General features: G+C 44.8%; 1 protein-coding gene across 7 annotated transcripts in view; it reads left to right on the forward strand.

The window, feature by feature from the left end:
* The window catches only part of ptprda (protein tyrosine phosphatase receptor type Da), a 922,653-nt gene that overhangs the window by 408,921 nt on the left and 492,500 nt on the right, over positions 1-21,232 (forward strand). For all 7 annotated transcript variants that reach the window (XM_077229653.1, XM_077229654.1, XM_077229660.1 and 4 more), the window contains exon 6: positions 19,672-19,720. The gene's annotated coding sequence lies outside the window, so the exon portion shown is untranslated. The remainder of the gene's footprint in view (positions 1-19,671; positions 19,721-21,232) is intronic.

Here is a 21,232-nt window from a genome sequence, read left to right on the forward strand (position 1 = left end):
GGCCATGGACAGCTGTAAAGTGATGCAATTGACGCTGCATCTGAAAACTTTAGAACAGGATGAAGATGCTGTGTATGAGTCCCTCAATTGTCCTCTGCGTGAAAAAAATGGAACTGAAAATCGTACAGTCAGTCACTGCTGGAAAGGATTCAAATATGCAAAAGATGCTGGAAAACCAAGTAATTTGCGGGACCTGGAAAATAGTAAACTAATAAACAACCATCACAAAAAAAAAAACTACAAAAAAAACTAAACAGCCATGGATCATCCTGGTAACGGCACACATTATTAAGAATCAAGCGTAAGAATCAAGCAGTGTTGTATAAATATCCAATCATCATACTCAAGTAAATGTACAGATGCCATTATGGATATATATATATATATATATATATATATATATATATATATATATATATATATATATATTATATATATATTTATTTTTTAAATATATTATTTATTTTTCCAAAAAAGAAATGGATACATGTTGGGAACAACATGAGGGTTAGTAAATTACCGAATGTTAGGGTAAACTGTCCCTTTAAACTCAAGAACTGAATGATTCAGATTAGAGTGTCCTCCTACAAATGCACTGAAATAAAGCAAACTGTCCAGAGAAAAAACTGCAGTAAGATGAATGAACATTCATCTTACCGTCTACGCATGTTTACAAAGAAGAACAAGCTTTTCATCTTTTTCATCACTACTGGCACGAGAGTTCGGTCACATATCTTGTCACACATATCTTCACAAATGTAGCGGAGTCAAAGTATACATTTTCTCTTCAATGTGTAGTAAAGTAAAAGTAGAAGTCATCAAAAATATTAATATTTGAATTAAGTACAAATATACAAAAACTCTACTGAAGTATAGTAATTAAGATTTTATACTTTATTACTATACACCACTGGAATCAAGTGTATGTAAACTTTTGAACAGGGTCATTATATTTTATATGATTCCACAAAAAAAAAAAAAATGACTAGCTGGCATGAACTTAATGACTAATGTCACATGGAAACCTGACCCTTCAGAGTTTCTGTTAGCATAATCACATTACTGTTCAATAATAATTTGTTGATAATTAGCATGGCTTGATTAAAATGAAGCTGCTCTCCCTCAGCTGTGTTTTACTCCACATTAAATCATTCTCTAACTCTTCTCTTTTCCTGCATCTGATGCCCTGAAACCCCAGGCAGAGAAATCCTCAAACAGCCTCTTAATGTGTGTGTGTGTGTGTGTGTGTGTGTGTGTGTGTGTGTGTGTGTGTGTGTGTGTGTGTGTGTGTGTGTGTGTGTGTGTGTGTGTGTGTGTGTTCTTAAAGACATTTACCTTTGCTGCTCATCCAATCTGCTTATTCAAACATCATTATCGCTGTTAATATCTGGTTTGCACAAGAGCAATCTCCTGATCTCCCTCCATTTACAACCGTTCGGTGTAGATTTCTGTTTGGTCAATTTTATTTTTCTCTTAAACTGAATGTTTCTCTTTCCCGCTGGCTGAAGATCTCTGAAACCACTGAGGCAGAAACACACACACACGCACACACACACGTTTGTTTTTCAATTATGGTGGGGCTTTACATTGACTACTATTGTTTTATATTGAGCTAATGTTATATTCTAAACTCTAAACACTCACACTCACACACACACACACACACACACACACACACACACACACACACACACACACACACACACACACACTGCATTTCGGCACTTTTTAAAATGTTCATTAGAACGACATTTAGTATGTTTATTATTATTTCCTCATAGGAATGTTGGCTGCTAGTTAATTTCCAGTATTACTATCATTGTGAAAAAAACATTTGGCCAACAGAGGTAAATCCTGATCCACACACACATAATTTGCTGCTACTGTCACTCAACCATAAATAGGCCTACTATTTTGTGGCTCTTTAATGTATCGTGACAGATTGCACTTTTGTTCAGTAAGCTAGGCCTATGTGTTTTCAAGGCTTCAAGGTTTTATTGAATGCTACCTCTGACTAAGAATGCATTACTTTGCACTTGTATAGTCTTTTATTTGGGAATTTTAAGAACAATGTTAAAGAATTCATGTTTTTTTTTCATTCAGATATGTAAATCAACATGTGTAAATTGCTATTAGTCAATTAATGGGGAGATAATTGAGAATCGAATCTAATCGAAATAGAATCGGACTGGATAAATGAATCGTTAGATTAATCGATGCATCGAAAAAATAATCGCCAGATTAATCGTTTAAAAAATAATCGTTTATCCCAGCCCTACATCACATATACCTGAGATTGGTCGCACGCTAACACAATTAAAGCTACTTTGGTATAGCCCCTGTGGTTGCATACACTTGAAATTAAAGTAATGTTCACTTCAGGCAGAGGTGTGGCCACTATTACAGATAAAAGTTGTCCAACATTACTTCTCTTATAACAGCTTTGGATTGGCCATGCCATGGTTTCCCACGTACACTTATCTAAAGTAACAATAAATTAAAACAGAGGTAAGACACACCCAAATTTAGATTGGTCAAGCAGCATTCCCTATCAGTCGGTCACTACAACGTAGGTTGTGACCGACCAATAGGAATCTCGTTAGAGAGGCAATCTACTTCGAGTGAAACTAAAACAAGCCAATACACATTGGCGTGAAATCATTTGCATCAGCTGCGCGCCCTCGTTAGCGCGGGTTTAAACGAGCAGCTGGTGGATTGCACTTCAGTTTTTTCGCTTCGGAGCCAACTCTTCGATGCTGTTACTGAGACAAGCCTTTTCTTTTCTCGACTGTTCTCTCTTCGGTGTGGGTGTGACGGCGCTTCAGCGCGAACAGCCTTCTTGCTCTTTCTCAGAGCAAGTAAAAGCTGTTCTAACAGCTGGTAAGGTGCGCCGCATAGAAGCACTCAAAGGCTGTTTTAACGGCCGGTAACCGGTAAGAAAGAGAGAGAGCACGCACAGAGCAGGTGCACATTCCTGACTGTGATCGCGGTGGCTGTTCCCCTGTGTCCCTCAGCACTTGTGAGAACAGTCTCTAAAAGAGCAAAAACAGATAGTTTGTGTCTTAAAAAAAAAAAAAAAAAAAAAAGATGACGTTCTATCTGTGTGTTTCTGGATGTGGTCGTTACCTGGGGTCACGGGATGGTCACGCTTGCTGCCTCGTGTGTCTGGGCCTCGAACACGCTGAGGCAGCTTTTGTGGATGAGTCATGTACCAATTGTGGGAAGATGACCATCTCGGAGCTGAGGTCGAGACTCTCGTTCCTGCAAAGGGGCGGAGTCCCCGTCCATCTGCTTTCGGACAGTAACACGAGAGACCTGAGGATCACGGTGAGCGCGCTTCCTTCGGGGAACCAACCCCCTAGGAACCCTCATCCCTCTCACGCTCCGCAGCCAGCTGAGCTACCAGATGAACGGGCTGGACCATCCTCGAGGTGTGTACCAGTTGTTCATTTCGGTGCTCCCCGAGACGAACAGATGTCGATCGCTGCATCGGAGGGTGGGTCAGAAGTCTCGGCGGATCCCTCAAGCCTGGATGAATGGTATATCGGGGTGTGCGAGCTGGTTCTCAGCGATCCACCCCAGTGTGTTTCTTCCCGGAAGTGCACGAGGAGCTCACAGAGACATGGACGGCACCTTTTACTGCCAGAAACCGTCTTGGTGGCCCCTCCTCCCTCACCACAACTTGATGGCGGGGCAGCTATGGGATACACGCGTATCCCGCCAGTGGAGTGGGCCGCTGCCATGCAGCTGTGCCCTAACTCCACTTGGCATGGAGTACCGTGTCTTCCTTCCCGGGCCTGTAGGTTCTCGTCGGACCTATTTGATGAGGCTTACAAAGCCTGTGGGGAAGCTGCCTCTGCCATGCACGCCACGGCGTTGCTGCAGGTCCATCAGGCCAAAGCACTGAAAGACCTGCACAAGAGTGGTCATGATCCACAAGTTCTCCAAGAACTCCGTGCCGCAGCGGACCTCGGGCTTCGTGCGACGTAGGTCACCGCGCGGTCAGTGGGTCGTGCGATGTCCACCTTGGTGGTCCAGGAATGCCATTTCTGGCTGTGTCTGGCTGACATGAGGGAAACCGACAAGCTCCGGTTCCTTAACTCCCCCATGTCCCCGACCGGCCTCTTCTGCGACGTGGTCGAGAACTTCGCCCAACAGTTCTCGGCTGTACAAAAGCAGACAGAGGCTATCAAACACATTCTGCAGCGGTGGTCAGCTGCTGCCCTTACCCCAGCGCTTGCGGCTCCTCAGTCTTCTCGTCGCCGGGGGCGTCCTCCTGCGTCTGCCCCTGCTCCCACGCCGCAGCAGCAGCCTCCACCTAAACGGCGCCGTAGAGACAGTCGCAGGGAGGACTGTAAAGGAATGTTTACGCCCTGAAGTGGAACCTGTTCGTCGAATGGTGTTTTTCTCGCCGAGAAGACCCCCGAAGATGTTCGATAGGGTCCGTGCTTTCCTTCTTGCAGCATGGGTTGGAGCGAAGGCTGTCTCCCTCCACCCTCAATGTTCATGCTGCAGCTATTTCAGCTTTTCACAACCACATAGATGGCAAAACAGTTGGAAAGCACGACCAGGTCGTCAGGTTTCTTAGGGGGGCGAGACGATTAAATCCTCCTCGACCCCCCGCCATACCCTCTTGGGACCTTTCCCTGGTGCTTTCAAGCATTTCAGGATGCTCCCGTTGAGCCTCTGCAATCAGTAGACTTAAAGCTTCTCTCCATGAAGACTTTGCTACTGGTTGCACTGGCCTCTATCAGGAGGGTAGGAGACCTGCGCGCATTTTCAGTCGACGAATCGTTCCTAGAGCTCGGCCAGGTGACAGCCATGTGGTATTAAGACCCCGCCTGGCTATGTTGCCAAGGTTCCTACCACTCCCTTTAGGGACCAGGTAGTGAGCCTGCAAGCGCTGCCTTTGGAGGAGGCAGACCTAGCCCTGATTCTGTCCCGTTCGCGCCCAACGTTTGTACGTGGACAGAACTCAGTCTCAGGACCTCAGACCAGCTCTTTGTCTGTTACGGAGGCCAGCAGAAGGGAAAGCTGTCTCCAAGCAGAGGATGGCCCACTGGATAGTGGATGCCATCGCCTTGGCTTACCAAGCTCAAGGCGTGCCCTGCCCGCTCAGGTTGCATTCACACTCCACGAGAGGCGTTGCATCCTCCTGGGCGCTGGCTCGTGGCGCCTCGCTAACAGATATCTATAGAGCTGCCGGCTGGGTGACACCTAACACGTCCGCTAGATTTTATAGCCTACGTGTAGAGCCGGTCTCCTCCCGTCTTCTCCCGTGTTCTGATATTAGTTGTCACTAATCTGACACAAAACCTGCGGTAACATACGAATCCGTTTAAAACTTTGGAAAACAATTTCAGAATTAGTCGGAATAAAATCAAATGTAACAATTTATTAGGTCAGGCAAATGTATTGTGCCAAACATTTCCTAACAATGGGAATTTGTATTCAAAGTTTACACCTTTTGGGAGCAGAATGCCATTTGCCTGGATGACACACCCTCCTCTGTGTGCAAGTTATCTCTAAACTCTTAAGAACTTTATTACCTTTTGGTTTACTTCTTTGGGAATGAGACATTTGTACCAGTCGCATAATTATTCACATTAAACCATATAGGTTTTTGGGTGAATTTTGGTGATCTCAGCATGAGAGAGAAAAGGAATGGGGGAAGAGGGAAATAGATGGTGCTAGGATGATGCTAACTTCACAAGAGAGAGTTTAAATGTTAATTTCCTTTGTTTTCTCAGAGAGTTGCCCTCTCTTCCAGTTCTTCCCAGTCTTAAGCCCTATTCGCACGGGATAAGTATTACCGGGTGAACACTTGTCATTTGTAATAATTGTGGAGGTTGTCTGTGATCTTAATCCCGTGCGAATCGGCCATGTCTGTAATTTGTAAAGTAAAAATTCCCCCGCAAATGACCTACCATATTTCACCGAACACAGAGGTCCTGTGATCATATTAGTCCTGTGCGAATCGGCATCTCTGTGATTTGGCAGGGTCGTTTAAATTTTTTTCAAGGTTTTTGTTTCCTGTGCGCTTTTTTATCCATCTTTCGCGAAGAATGGAGGTTGCGTGGGAGTGTTTTGATAGTATTTTGGGTGCTGGGTCATATCGCTATACACCATACAACTATACAATTTGCAGAAAGGGAAAGATGAAAACCATCAGAAGGGCAAAAACAAAAAGAATGATTAGATGGAAATGAATGACATGTATAGCGGCATGTGGTAAGGAACATTCTTCTGTTTATGATATATCAGACAGCTATACCTATAATAACGACAAGACATTTCCAAGCAATAGTCTATTGACATCATATTTGAGAGATAAGTCAGTAAATTCGAGTAAAATCACACGCGAATGCGCCACACGAAATTCAGATGTGGGTGGGTAATTTCTAATTCACACGAGGTCCCCAGATAATACTAATCCTGTGTGAATAGGGCTTTTCACAGTAACATGAACAGAACAGTTTTGCAAAGTTATCTGGCATTTAATAATGTCCTCGAAATATTATTTATACATCGTCCATGGAACACTTTTTGGTTACACTTTTTTTGAAGGTGTCATTGTTACAGTGTAATTATTAATTTAAGTACTGAGTAATATAAATTAACAACATGTACTTACTATAGGGTTAGGGTAGAATTATGATTTGGTTGAGGTTTAGTTGCATGTAAGTATGCATATGCATAATTTACTCTTACTACTATGATAAGTACAGTACATGTAACATATTTAACAAGGGCACTATAAAATAAAGTGTTACCCAATTTTTTTTTTCTTGAAATGTTTTAGATGGACATTCATCTGTTGTTTTTTTTCTTTACCACATATGCTACTTTTAAATGTTCTCTGAAACGTTCCCATGTTTTCAAAATGATAACATGCAATGCTCTGTTAACATTTGCATATGAAAAAAAAACTTTTTTAAAACATTTAAAAAACTAAACATTCAGAGCAGATTTAAACATAAAGTTTTTTATAACATTAGCAAAATATTCTCATAGCATATTTTGGAATAAGGAAGAGATAGAGGAGATAGATAGGAATATGTCAGATGAACAGACTGAGAACTTTATCTTTTTAGATAAAAACACATGGACATTTGCAGTTGAAAAAAGGCAATACATAACAATATATTTTATTGCAATACTCAGCATATCACAAAATGTGAAAAATTACAATAATATCATACGGTGACTTAAGACTCGTGATAATATCGTATCGTGGAGTCTCAGATTTCCTCCCATACTGCCGTCTACACATTATTTGCTGCATTATGGCATTAAGAACAAAATGAGAGTAAAGCTTAATGTGGAACACACACACACATAATCAGCATGTTCGTTCCAGAGCCCAGAAAACATTTGGACAAATCCAGCTCCCAGCTAAATGTGCTGGTCTGCCAAAGCTCTGAGAGCATCTCTGGAGCTCCTCCAGCATCCTCTGGTTCCGCAGGAATATTACTGGGTTGGATTTGTTTACTGGAACTGTCACAGGAGTTCATCATTGCAGTAAAACGCTTTAAAAGATCCGTGATTTGTAACGTTCATCAACAACTCAGGTTTTTCAGTCAGGTGCTGACTGCGTCACCCACAATGCTTTGTGATTGTGAAATGCCGCAGCGACGTGGCTTTTGGTCTAATTTATTCATCCATTTTCAACGGAAGTCATTTCCCCCAGTAGACAGAGACTAGCGTAATTATCCTAATTAGTGCTAATTCAACATGGCTGAGCCCATTTTTGTAATGAGCCCCTCATGGAGAGCTCAGAGGAGGAGGGTCTCCGGTCACCGCCTCCCTTTGTTGCCACAGTAACTGTTTCCGTAGCGACCCACTCTTGACAGTGATGGGAAATGAAGAGGGGTTAATTTCCCTGTGAAGGGGCACAAATTAAAGCTGAAATAAAAGAGAAAGTCAAATGCCTCCTGTTTGCAAATGAACTTCTGACAGACATTGGCAAAAAAATATACACCATAATGAACAGATCCACTACCATATACAGCTTCAAATCAGACAACATGTCAACATCACAACATCACAAACCAACCCTTGTGAAAAACGTACACTTTAGCATATACTTTACAAAGAGTGTTTGTAACAGAATAATATATTTAAAAAAAGGCTTAGCTGTGAACTGCATATAATGTTTTAAGACTTAACTGCATGTTAATTGCATGGAAATTTGACCCAATGAGACTTTTTGACCCAGTTACTATTACTTCAATTGTCTTTGAAATATGGCCGAATATAATCCCAATATTAATTCGATGCAAAAAGATTTAAACTGTACAATGTTTAATCTCATTGCAATGACAAAATTCAAATACAGCAGAGGAATTAATGTTGCGCTCACTTCCTATTCTATTTTTTTTCCAAAAGGCCAATAACGGATCCTAGGCCAAACTCATCCACAACTCATTTATTTAAAATTTCGGCATTTTACGCTTGATGTAATCAGAAAATCTTGCAATTGGTAGCCTATAAACTCTTCAGCCCAGCACCTTTTCAGCGAGGCGCTCATTGTGTTCTGTTTTCCGGTTTGTTTTTCCACAGCATGATTGAACCGCTCATTTTAAAATATTCCCGGTCTACTAACATTTGTTATCACTTCCACTTCAAACATCGCGCTACAACAGCAGTAGTTTTAAATGTATTAGTTGTCATCAGGACAGTTGATGGCCCGTGCAAGAGGATCCAGTGGCTCTGCCTCCTGTCTTCGTCCTCTTCGGTCCATCTCGGCCTGTTGACTCCATCCTTGCTCCTCCCACCTTCGGCTCCACCAGAGACCCTTGGACTTGCGGCTCCATCGGGTTCCCCTCGTCCAGCCGGCTTCTCCTTGGTCAGTCATCACTCTGCTTCCGCCACGGACTTGCTGGTCATCCCCTACACTTAATTCCTCCACCCCTACGTCTGCATTGGTCTTTTCCTTCCCCTCGGCGCTGCCTCTGTCCTCAGTCACACCAGCTCCACCTCAGCCCCTGGGTACTCTGGCTCCACCTCCGGCGTTCGTCGCTGCGGCATTGCCGAGATCTCCAGAGCAACCGATGTCGCTTGAGTCCATCGGCTCTCCATCTGCGCCAATGGATCCATCTGCCGAGTCTCCGTTGGTCGTCCCGCAGATGCCATCAGTCATCGCTACACCATCTCGGCTCCTCGACTCCGCCTTGGGCTGTTGGCACTGGTGAGTGCCTACATCTGCGCCTCAGGGAATTTGTCACTATCACCATCTACAGTCAGGACCATCCCGTCACTCCAGCCTCTCACCATCACTTCGCCATCTACTCATCCACCTCCAAAAACCCCTCCAGACCTCTCTTTGTTCCGTTACAGCATGAGGTTGCGCCTTGCTGGAGGGGGGTGTACTGTCACAGTCATGTTTGGTTTGTCTTAGTTTTAATGGACTTTATTGTTTTCATTCATGACATGTGTTCCTTTGTTTAGATTCTCTGCCAGTCAGTAGTTGTTATTGATATTCATTAAATCATCACACCTGTTTGTTATTTAGTCGTCATCCCTTTGTATTTTAGTTCTTCTTTATTTTCAGTTGAGTTGTCAGGTTTTGTCATGTCAACACGCTGTTTCTTTGTACCCGTAGATTACCTAAGTTTGTTTAATTTAATAAATACTTTTTCGAGTGAGAGAGCTGATTGTCCTCATTGTGAGCAGTTTGCTGGATGCTATTTCAAAAGACAAATTTTATCTTTTTAATATATTTTGTTTCCCCCCCACACACTCAAACATGAGGCTTACTGAAGACAAAGAAGCTGGTGATGTTTATTGCAGGCATCTATTTATGGTCTTTGGCCAATTAAATTGGCATGTTTCCAAATGTACTTTAGACACGGCTCATACAGAAGCATTTCTTTTAAATAACATTTTGCAGGTTCTGCAAGGTGTTTGTGAACAAAAATTGTATTCCCCGATTCACAACCCACCACATCTGTTTTCATCTGAAATATTTCCAAACATTGTGTTTTATTTTGTATATTTCAGCCTGCATGTATAGTTTTAACCTACATTATGGGCCCAAAATCGTCCACGCAGTGTAGTAAAACGACTCGGTTACTAACGTAACCTCGGTTCCCTGAGAGGAGGGAACGAGTATTGCGTAAGTAGCTTACGCTATGGGAAAACTCCTTTTCTCGAGAATATTGAAGTCTTTATGTAAAACGCATTGCAGCTGCACAGCAGACAGCAATGAGCGAAGGAGCTCGGTCATTGGCTGTGCTGCGGCAACTTGCTTGAACCAATGACGGGGCGACTCTGAATGCGCGACCAATGAGCGCGCCTCGCGCCCGCGCGCGTCAGAGCCCGCCAAGATGGGCGTGGCCAAGAGCTATATATTGGGCGCCCCGTCATGAGAGTTCTTTAGGTTAAAACGACTGAAGTGAACTAACCAAGCACAAGCACGGCAGCTTACGCAATACTCGTTCCCTCCTCTCAGGGAACCGAGGTTACGTTAGTAACCGAGTCGTTCCCTTTCGAGAGGTCTCTCCTATTGCGTAAGTAGCTTACGCTATGGGAACACCATGCAAAACGCTGTGCGTGCTGAACATCGCCTTATGATAGCCAGAGGCAAGTGCCTGAGCTAAAAAGCAAAGTTATCATCTACCTAACCGGCAGAGGCGAGCTTTATATGTGGGAAAAAAGTAAAGAGCGGCTAGAAGGCGCTCAGTGTGACACAAGCACATACATAATCTAGATACGAACTCATAGTTCTACTAGCATCATTCTGATAGTACATTGGAATGCAATGTCGGGACCTGTAGGTTGTAAAACCTGATAAATGTGGACGGTGAGGCCCAGCCTGCAGCCGCACAAATATCCTCGATCGGTATCCCGCTCGACCACGCCCAGGAAGAAGCCACACTCCTGGTGGAGTGTGCTTTGACTCCCCAGGGGCATTGAAGTCCCTTGGCTTCATAGGCCAGAGCTGTTGCCTCTACTATCCAGTGAGAGATTCTCTGCTTTGAAACGGCGGAACCCTTCGTACGGCCGCCAAAGCATACAGACAGTTGTTCTGTCTGTCTGAATAGGGCAGAACGCTCCAAATACACTCCGAGAGCCCTAACGGGGCAGAGTAGGTTAGCGTCGTGTTCGTCTGCTGGAGACGTCAGCGCAGTTAGGGAGATAACCTGTGCTCTGAAGGGAGTGGTGAGCACTTTAGGAATATACCCTTTTATCGGTGTCCTTGAGACCGTTCTATCTACCTCGAGAGTTCCCTCAGATTTTTATTACAATTGTCTACATTCAACCGAAGGCGAACCCCGCATCGGCTACTAGTACAGTATTTGATGTTGTACAGAGGTTACAGTCAATCTCACCGGAGGCACCAAATTTCATTCTTGGGGATTTTAATCATGTATCCTTAGAACAGACTCTTAAAACTTTCCATCAGTATGTCTCCTGTTCGACCAGACGGGGCAAGACTTTAGATCTGTGTTATGGATCGGTGAGAGGTGCATACAAATCTGTACCCTTGGCACCCTTGGGCTCGTCAGATCACAATTGTGTACATTTGCTGCCTACATATAAGACTGTTTTAAAAAGGGAGAAAACTGTGACCAAGGACATCAGAGTGTGGTCAGAAGATGCTGTGTCCTGTCTACAAGACTGTTATAGCTGCACAGACTGGAACATTTTTAAACAGGACTGTGGTGACGATTTGGACTCAATGGTTGATGTTACATGTTCATATATGGCTTTTTGCAGGGATATGATAATTCCATGTAAAAAGGTAAAAATCTATTCGAACAATAAGCCCTGGGTTACTAAATCAGTAAAGTCCTGTTTACAAAGGAAAAACATTGCATTTAAACACGGAACAACTATGGACTTACATGTGGCTACTAAGGATTTGAAGATTGAAATTCTTAAAGCTAAACAAAGCTATAAGGAAAAATTAGAAAATAAGATGGCATCCAAAAATCCTGGCTCAGCATGGGCAAATATGAAAACCATAGTAGGCCTTCAAAACTTAAACTGCAGTAATCAGAATCAGATTATTTTAAATGGTTTTAGTTCTGATTTTGAACTAGCAAATGCACTAAACGATTTTTACTGTCGTTTTGACTATTTGAATTTTAGTAAAGAAATCCAGGAATTGAGCGTTAAGTTAATGGATGATCAGCATTTTAACATTGACCATCAGGATGTTGAAAAAGCTTTCAGATGTGTTAAGGCAAATAAAAGCCCAGGTCCTGATAGCATCTGTGGCAGACTATTAAAGTCATGTGCAAAAGAATTGAGCCCTGTATTTCATGAAATTTATAATAAGTCTCTGAAAACACAACATGTACCAATCCTTTGGAAGGATGCGGTGGTCATTCCGGTCCCTAAATGTAGAGGCCCTAAGATGCTAAATGATTTTAGGCCGGTCGCTTTGACTTCCGTTTTAATGAAAATCCTTGAGAAATTAGTACGGTCTGAGATTTTGAGGTGGACAGAACATCAATTGGACCCTATGCAGTTTGCATATAGACCTCACAGAGGAGTACAGGATGCTACAGTCACAATGTTAAATTTGCTATTAGGACACTTGGATGGACAGAGGACATATGCTAGACTTTTATTCGTTGACTTTTCTTCGGCGTTCAATACAATCCAACCACACATTTTAATTAAGAGGCTTTTAGATCAGTTTGTGTTAAGCAATAATTTGATTGGTTGGATTTTGAATTTCCTAACTAATAGAACACAAAGAGTAAAAGTTAATGGTGTCTTATCTAAACAGATGAGTTCCTCTACAGGGTCTCCTCAAGGATGTGTGCTGTCCCCACTTTTATTTATTTTATATACTAACATGTGTCAAAGCATGTATGAGAACAGATGTATTATAAAATATGCGGATGACTCAGTAATTTTGAGTTTATTTAAGGAGAATGAGACCTCACATGGTCCAATTATTGAGCACTTTGTCAACTGGTGTGATGAATCTTATTTACAGTTAAATATATTAAAGACCAAAGATATGCTCATCGATTTTAGGAAAAGTACTCATTCAAGGGATCCTACTTTAATTAAAGGCCAAAAAATAGAGTGTGTACAATCATACAAATACCTTGGGACCATAATTGATGAGAAACTAAAATTTGAAGAGAATTGTGAGGCTCTGAACAAAAAGGGGCACCAGCGTTTGTATTGCCTAAGGAGATTATCTGCATTTAATCTTGATAAAACAATAATGAAGATGTTTTATCATGCTTTTATAGAATCTGTTCTGTCGTTTTCCATCTTAGTATGGTACGGTCATATATCCTTAAAGGCAAAAAATCAGCTAGACCAGATAGTTAAATGGTCTGGCCGTTTGATAGGTGAGTCAAAACCAGGAGTGGCATAACTATATGCCAAACAATTACAAAGGATGGCCCTTTCAATTTTAAATGATGACTCTCACCCTTTGCGAAATGAGTTTCAGTTATTACCGTCTGCGAGGAGGTATAAAGTCCCCAGGTGTAGAACGAAAAGATATAAAAGCAGCTTCGTAACAAATGCGATTGATATGCTTAACAAATTGTGGAGGTGTTTTTTTAGATATGTACTAGGGGTCTTATGATTTTATGATGTTAAAAGATCATATGAAATGCTCTTGAGAGCATTTTCTTTCTTTTTATGAGAGCACTTCACTAAGTTTATGAGTATTTATTTATCTGTCCTTATGTGTAGTGTAGTGTCCTGTGTTCTTGTGTTTTTTGTATTGGATGCCATAGAATGTCATTGCACTGTAAAACAAATTTACCTACGGGTATAAATAAAGTAAACAACAACAACAACAACCCATGTTTTGGCCTAAGGACGACACTGCAGTCGTTAAGTCCGAATTCCAAGCAGGCAGCGCTTGCCGAAAGCGCATGCAGATCGCCCACTCTCTTGACCGAGGCGAGTGCCAGCAAGAGCGCAGTTTTGAGCGAGAGCTGCTTAAGGTGCACGGTTCGGAGTGGTTCGAACGGGGGCCCTTTAAGAGCGTCTAGGACAGTAGCTAGGTCCCAGATCGGCACTGAGGGGGGGCGTGAATGGTTCATCCTCCTAGCGCCCCTTAGGAAACGAATAATTAGGTCGTTTCTTCCCAATGGACGTTCCATCACAGGGTCGTGTGACGCTGTGATGGCCGCCACATATACTTTGAGCGTGGAGGGGGAGCGGCCCGCCTCCAGAACCCCTTGTAGAAAAGCGAGTACGTTCGTAATCTCGCATGTTTCAGGGTTCAGGCCCTCGGCGTTACACCAGTCACTGAACACTTTCCATTTCTGGGCATATAAGCGTCTCGTGGAGGGCGCCCGCGCCTCAGCGATGGTTTTTAGCGCTCCACTCGTGAGGTTCCTCGGAACCCGTTGAGGGGCCATGCATGAAGGGCCCACAGATCGGGGTGGGGATGAAATATCATCCCGCTGGCCTGACTGAGGAGGTCTGGCCTCAGTGGAATCGGCTGTGGTGCAGATTCTATTTGCATCAATTCTGGAAACCATGTTTGGTGCTTCCAGAGTGGGGCTATCAGGAGCACTGCGTTTTTCTCCTCTCTGACCCGACTGATGACCTGTGGCAGCATCGCGATCGGGGGAAAAGCATATAAGGGGCGGCTCAGCCAGCTCTGGGCGAGCGCGTCCGTGCTTTTCGTGAAGAAAAGAGAGCAGTGTGCATTCTCCTTGGAGGCGAAGAGGTCGACCTCCGCCTCGCCAAAGATTTTCCATAACCACTGAATCGTCAGCGGGTTGAGAGCCCATTCTCCTGGGAGAATCTTGTCTCTGGATAGCATTTCTGCCCCTTGGTTCAGCGCGCCTGGCACATGCTCTGCTCTCAGCGAGGGCAAGTTGTGCTGGGACCATAAGATGAGTCTCCTGGCCATTGAATGGAGCTCGACCTGAGTCCACCCTGGCGATTTATGTACGACACTACCGTCATTTTGTCCGTTCGGACCAGGACGTGTTCGTTTTTTAGATGTGGAAGCAGGGCTCTGAGAGCCAAAGCGACCGCTTTCATCTCCAGACAGTTTATGTGTAGGCGCTTCTCCGGGTTTGACCAAAAGCCGGAGACAGGCCTGCCCTCGTAAAGGGCCCCCCAACCTATTTTGGGGGCATCTGTTGTGATCATCTTTCTCCTTGTGTTCACACCCAGACTCACGCCTGACTGGTACCAGTCGGCGGCTTTCCAGTGCGTCAGGGCTTTTATACAGCCGTGGTTCGCTCTGATTAAAAGGTGGCCCGAACGCCACGCGTGACGCACGCGGCTCTTGAGCCAGCGTTGGAGAGGAAGCATATGCAACAATCCTAGCTGGAGTACGGCCGATGCTGAGGCCATGAGACCCAGCATCCTCTGTAACTGCTTGACGGGGGCGCGCGCGCCCGCCCTGAATTATGTGTCAAGGCGCCGGATGGTGAGCGCGCGCTCTGATGAGAGACGAGCTGTCATTTGCATCGAGTCTAGAACTATTCCCAGGAAAGAAATCTTCTGGCTGGGAGATAGTATACTTTTTGCAAAATTGATTCTTAGACCCAGGCATTCTAGATGGCTGATAATCCAAGATCTGTGTTATTAACTGACTCTCTGATTGTGCTAGGACCAGCCAATCGTCGAGATAATTCAGTATTCGCACTCCTTCGTCTCAAGGGGGAAAGTGCTGCATCCATACATTTCGTGAATGTACGGGGAGCCAGGGACAGGCCGAACGGAAGTACTGTGTACTGGTAAGACTGTCCCTCGAAAGCGAATCTCAGAAAAGGCCTGTGATGAGGCGCTATTGGAATGTGAAAGTAAGCATCTTTCAGATCCACTGAGAGAAACCAATCTCCTGGGCGTACTTGCGCGAGGATATGTTTAGTTGTTAACATTCTGAACGATCGAATCATTAGTGCTTTGTTCAGGTGTCTGAGATCTAGAATGGGGCGGAGACCGCCATCCTTTTTCGGGACGAGAAAATAGCGGCTGTAAAAACCTGCCCCGCTCATAGAGGGGGAAACAGTTTCCACAGCGCCCTTTTCTATTAATTTGCGCACCTCGGTGCGTAGAACATGCGAACACTCCTTTCTCACTTCGTAAAACGTGGTGGTCTGCGAGCGAACTGGAGCGAGTATCCGTGCTTTATTATATTCAACACCCATTCCGGCATATCTGGAATGTTTTCCCATGCCGCTGCGTGTACAGATATGGGTTGAATACAGGCTAGGGGCGGGCAACGAATCGCCTGAGCTCGTAGCTCTCAGAGGCGAGTGAATGGGCGCGTGTGTGATTACAACAGCGCGCGCTATGTCTGTAAGACTCGCAGCCTGAGCTGGGGTTGTGTTTGACACTGTAGGGACAGTGTTTATAAGTGGGGGTGCATAGACAGTGGTAGGCACACGAGTGACTTTTATAATGTCTCCCGGCTTTACTGGGGATGAATTCATAACTGTGTGAACAGTGCTTGTGTGTAGTGGTGCGTACATGACCGTAGGCACGTGATCTACATTCATGGGGCGTGCAGCCTGAGCTGGGAATGAATTTGGCACTGTTTTGACAGTATCTGGGAATGCACAGTTTGTGGACATGTGAACCCTTAGTGACACCCGCCTGTACGGGGACTGGGTAATGTTTGAGATTTTGCAGAGAGAGTGGTCCGGCTTTTGCGAGACACGCACTCTCTCTTCTCATTCCTGTGGCTAGGAAGGCTTTCGAGGCTCAGGGTTCAGCACAATCTTGGGCCGAGGACCCCGTCGCTCAGGAGGCGGCTTGCGGTTGTGGGAGCGCGAGCGGCGTCGAGCGTCAGTCTGAGGCGCGGGCTGAGAGGTGGTGGGGGCTGCTCTAGCCCGCTGCGGCTGTGGCGGCCTCTGTCTGCTCTGCGATGAGCTGGAGCGTTTAGGCAGGAAATGGCGCATAGCTTGTGAAGCGTTCTGGGCCTCAGTGAAGCGTTCGGCGAAACCTCTAACTGCCGGTCCAAACAGCCCGCTGGTGGAGATAGGCGTATCGAGAAACGGGGCCTTATCCGCGTCCTTCATCTCCGTCAGAGTCAGCCACAAATGGCGCTCGAGAACAGTCAAATTAGCCATGGCGCGGCCAATAGACTGGGCGGTGGCCTTCGTGGCTCGCAGGGCTATGTCAGTCGCGCTGCGGAGGTCCTTGAAGGCTTCGGGTTCGGGGCCAGACTCGTCCAGGGAGCGGAGAAGCTTGGCTTGGAACACTTGAAGTACCGCCATTGAGTGAAGCGCTGACGCAGCTTGGCCGGCGGCGGCGTAGGCGCGACCAGCGAGAGCCGAAGTAGTGCGGCAGGGCTTCGAGGGGTGGGAAGCCTTGGCTTTCCATCCGGTGGTGGAGGGAGGGCAGAGATGATTGGCCACGGCCTCCTCGAGGGGCGGCGTTCCCTCGTAGCCTCTTTCCTTCACGCCGTCCACAGTGGAGAGCAACGAAGAAAAAGAAGGCTTCAGAAACGCAGAGTGGGGGGCTTTCCATGACTTGGTGAGTTCGTCGTGAACTTCCGGGAAGAAAGGAGAAGGCCTTTGCCGAGGGGCCTGCTGGCGCCCCTGCAGAAACCACTCGTCCAGTCGGCTTCGGGTTGGTTCTTCGGGAGAAGACCAATCGAGCCCGAGGTCCTCCACGGCCTTCGAGAGGATGCGGACAATCTCTGTATCCATAGGGGAGCCCCCACTCGTGTTAGTTAGCGTCGACGGGGCGGGGTCGAAAGTGGAGCCCGGCCAGTCGTCAGATGCAGCGTCGATGGACAAAGAGTCATCTACTCCCCCGTCGTCCTCGGACGCGGAGAAAGTCACAAGGCCCACCGCTCTGCTAGAGGGGTGTGGGTCCAGCTGCGTGAACTGAACCGGCGGTAGGGAAGACAAGAGCGGCGGTGAAGCACGCGGAGACTGGCTCGGCGTGACGTCACTGAGCACAGGTTCAGGAAGCCTCTGTGAGCGGCGCTTTTTCTTAACACGCGGCTCAAACAGAGGGGTGTCGGCGATGGGCTCGCTCGCGGCGAAAGCGGCGAAGCGAGCCCGCAGTGCGGAGAGACCCAGGTCGTCACATTCCGGGCATCCGCCCTTGGTTAAAGCAGCTTCTGCGTGGTCCCGGCTCAGGCAGCGAGAGCAGATGATGTGACGATCCCTGTCTGGAAGAAGGTCTCTGCACGACGTGCAGGAAGGCATTTGAAACAACACCTCAGAAAATTGCTCTTTTACAAATGTCGCGGGGCGAACAGATGTAAATATTTGCGTGTAGCGCGCCGGATGGCTCAGTAGGATGGCGTTCGAAGGCGGCTGAAGATGCCGACGTCCTCGTAGCAATCCCGCTGGTATGCTTTTCCACGGCGGCGAAGGCTTTCAATAATCTGGAGGATCCAGCGAAGAAGGTGTTCGCTGAAGGAGATTAAATCTAAAGAACTCTCATGACGGGGCGGCCAATATATAGCTCTTGGCCACGCCCATCTTGGCGGGCTCTGACGCGCGCGGGCGCAAGGCGCGCTCATTGGTCGCGCATTCAGAGTCGCCCCGTCATAGGTTCGAGCAAGTTGCCGCAGCACAGCCAATGACCGAGCTCCTTCCCTCATTGCTGTCTGCTGTGCAGCTGCAATGCGTTTTACATAAAGACTTCAGGAGAGACCTCTCGAAAGGGAACCTGACTTCACGAGCACATCCTAACTGACCCTGATGTTTGTCGATAATGGAAATGAAATTTAAAAGTTCAAATATACAGAAACTGAGGACAGAGTTTAATTTGCCATAGACCCTTAATCTTGATGTTCTTGTTGGAGTGTGGATCAGTTTTAAGGACACGCACACAGAGATATCTGAAAATATAATTTCTATCCAGAGAGAAATGTCTCTATTCATCCTAAATTTACATGTATTGAGGTTTGCTGGTCACATTTTGTGTTCCTCCAAGCATATAATCAACATTTCTAATGAAAAATAACAATGTTACGGCACAATTATCCTAAAATGTCAGAGTCGCTTTTCAATACGACTATTGCCAAATGAAATTCAAATGAGTCATCATTATGCATATTTTATTTCTACAAGATACAGATGATCATTATAACAATTACATATCTGAGTGACATGTCAGTGATTAAAGGGATAGTTACCAAAAAATTAAGATTCTGTCATTAATTTTTAAATGAGGGTGCACAAATGATGCCGTTTCTCCATGTCGCTTTTTTCTATACTAAAACAGATCAATGTGACCATGACTGACAGAGCTTTTTTTTGCCCTTTTTAGAGTTTAACAGTCGTTGTATCTGTTGCAGCATGAAGATTCACAATGCATATATTATGGGGTCTCTAAGACTCTTTTTTTAAATAAATAAATACTCTTTATTTAGCAGGTATGCATCAGATTGATCAAAATGTGCATTTATAGTGTTACAAAAGACTTCCATTTTTCTAGTTTCAAAAGACTTCTAGCTTAATGTTCATCAAAGAATCCTTGATCATCAAATCATAATATTAGAATGATTTCTGAAGGATCATGTGAAAGTGAAGACTGGATAAATTATGCTGATTTAGATTTCCACTATAGGAATAAATTACATTTTAATATACATTCACATAGACATACTTATTTAAATTGTAAATAAATAATCAAAACTCTTGTCAAATCTCTCTCTTTCACACATTTTAAAGAATCACATAAGTTTAATCATGACTGTTTGTATATTTTCTTATAGTTTCTCATATGAAATGTTTGTGTTTTTTTGTGAAGGTCTCCGGAGGGAAAATGTTCCACTGACTTTCAGTTCTGCAACCTCAAAGTAAGATCAAACAACACTGACACTGACTGACACACACACACACACACACACACACACACACACACACACACACACACACACACACACACACAACAAACACAAAATGCATGAACAGCTCTGAGAAACCTGTACACATGTATGAACCAGTGTTTTGAGGCTAATCTTTGATCAGTTAATGAGTGATAGTTGGTTTGGTTGTGATAAAATTTGAGACAGATGAAGATGGATATGTCTGTTTGTCTCAGTTGAAGGCTGCCTGCGCTGTCAGGCTTTAATGGAACTGTGAATATGGTTCTCTTAATGCTCATCTAATATGAGAGTGTGATCTGTGTTTGTGATCATTGGTGTTTGTTTGCATTGTTTTGCACAGAGACGATCATCAGCGCTGATTTAGCACACACTTGACTGCTGAATTTATCTCTATAATGTGCTGTTGTTTCTTGTGTTCGGTCTTGATTTCTTGCAGATGTTACAGAGATCTCACTGATGCACAATCAAATACATTCATTTGTCACAATGTCTGAGATGAACTATAGATCCGGTTCTTCAGGACGTGTCATTTGAACAGATCTGCATCCACTCTTAGTCATCTTTAATCAATTCTAAAGCCCTATTTATACTTCTGCGTCCAACTCAAACCGTAGCTACGTCAAAGGCTGTGTGTAGCACGTGTAGCCTATGGCGTACCCTGACGTGCACCTCTCCAAAAATGTAACAACGTGTCAATTCTACACGGACAGCAAGCACTGTGATTGGTCTGCTAGAACCCCTCCCTCGGGTTTCACATGCTCCCTCTGCATGTGTACTTGCACGTCAACGTGGACAACGACGCAGAAGTATAAATGAAAACCAAGATCTGACGCAAAAATATAAATCAGCCTTAACCTTCGCTCTTTCCCAAGATGCGGTTACTATCAGTGACTTCTATCAGGTCCTCTCCTCACTGCTGTTCTTGACATTCAATTTAACCTGTTTTTTTAAGTTTAACTGTTTTATCTTTCTTCAACTTCCCTGTCTGCTGTCCTTGACGTCACAGTCTGTAGTGAAAGTGGGCAAATTTCAAACAGCATTTTTGCACCCTTGAAGCCCATCCCGGGAAGGCGACGCCATTTGTAGGGACTTTCCAAATGAAAGTGAACAATTGAATCCCTTCATGAAGGGCCCTTTCACAAGTCTGTTAGGGGCCGTTTACACCTGGCCACTTCATGCATTTTCTGTAATCGGATAGCTATCCGATCATGAAAAGACCAGGTGTAAATGCCCTCCGAAACGCATTCGAGACAGATTTGAATCCGATCGCTCAAACCACTTCAGGAGGTGGTCTGGACCGCATTCCAGACGAAACTGGACAAGTGCAAATGCATCTGGTTGGTGAAACTATGTATGAAAATGTTACTCCTCCCAAAAATGCTAAAAATGAAACATGTGAGAGTGTGTTATAGGCTATATGTAATGTCATAGCCAGATATGATGGCGCTACTGCAACACGCATTACCACAGATGAGCATCTAT

The sequence above is a fragment of the Siphateles boraxobius genome, unplaced genomic scaffold (genome assembly GCF_051911475.1).
Source record: "Siphateles boraxobius isolate OS27281-9 unplaced genomic scaffold, OSU_SipBor_1 130, whole genome shotgun sequence".
Classification (NCBI taxonomy): Eukaryota; Metazoa; Chordata; class Actinopteri; order Cypriniformes; family Leuciscidae; genus Siphateles; species Siphateles boraxobius.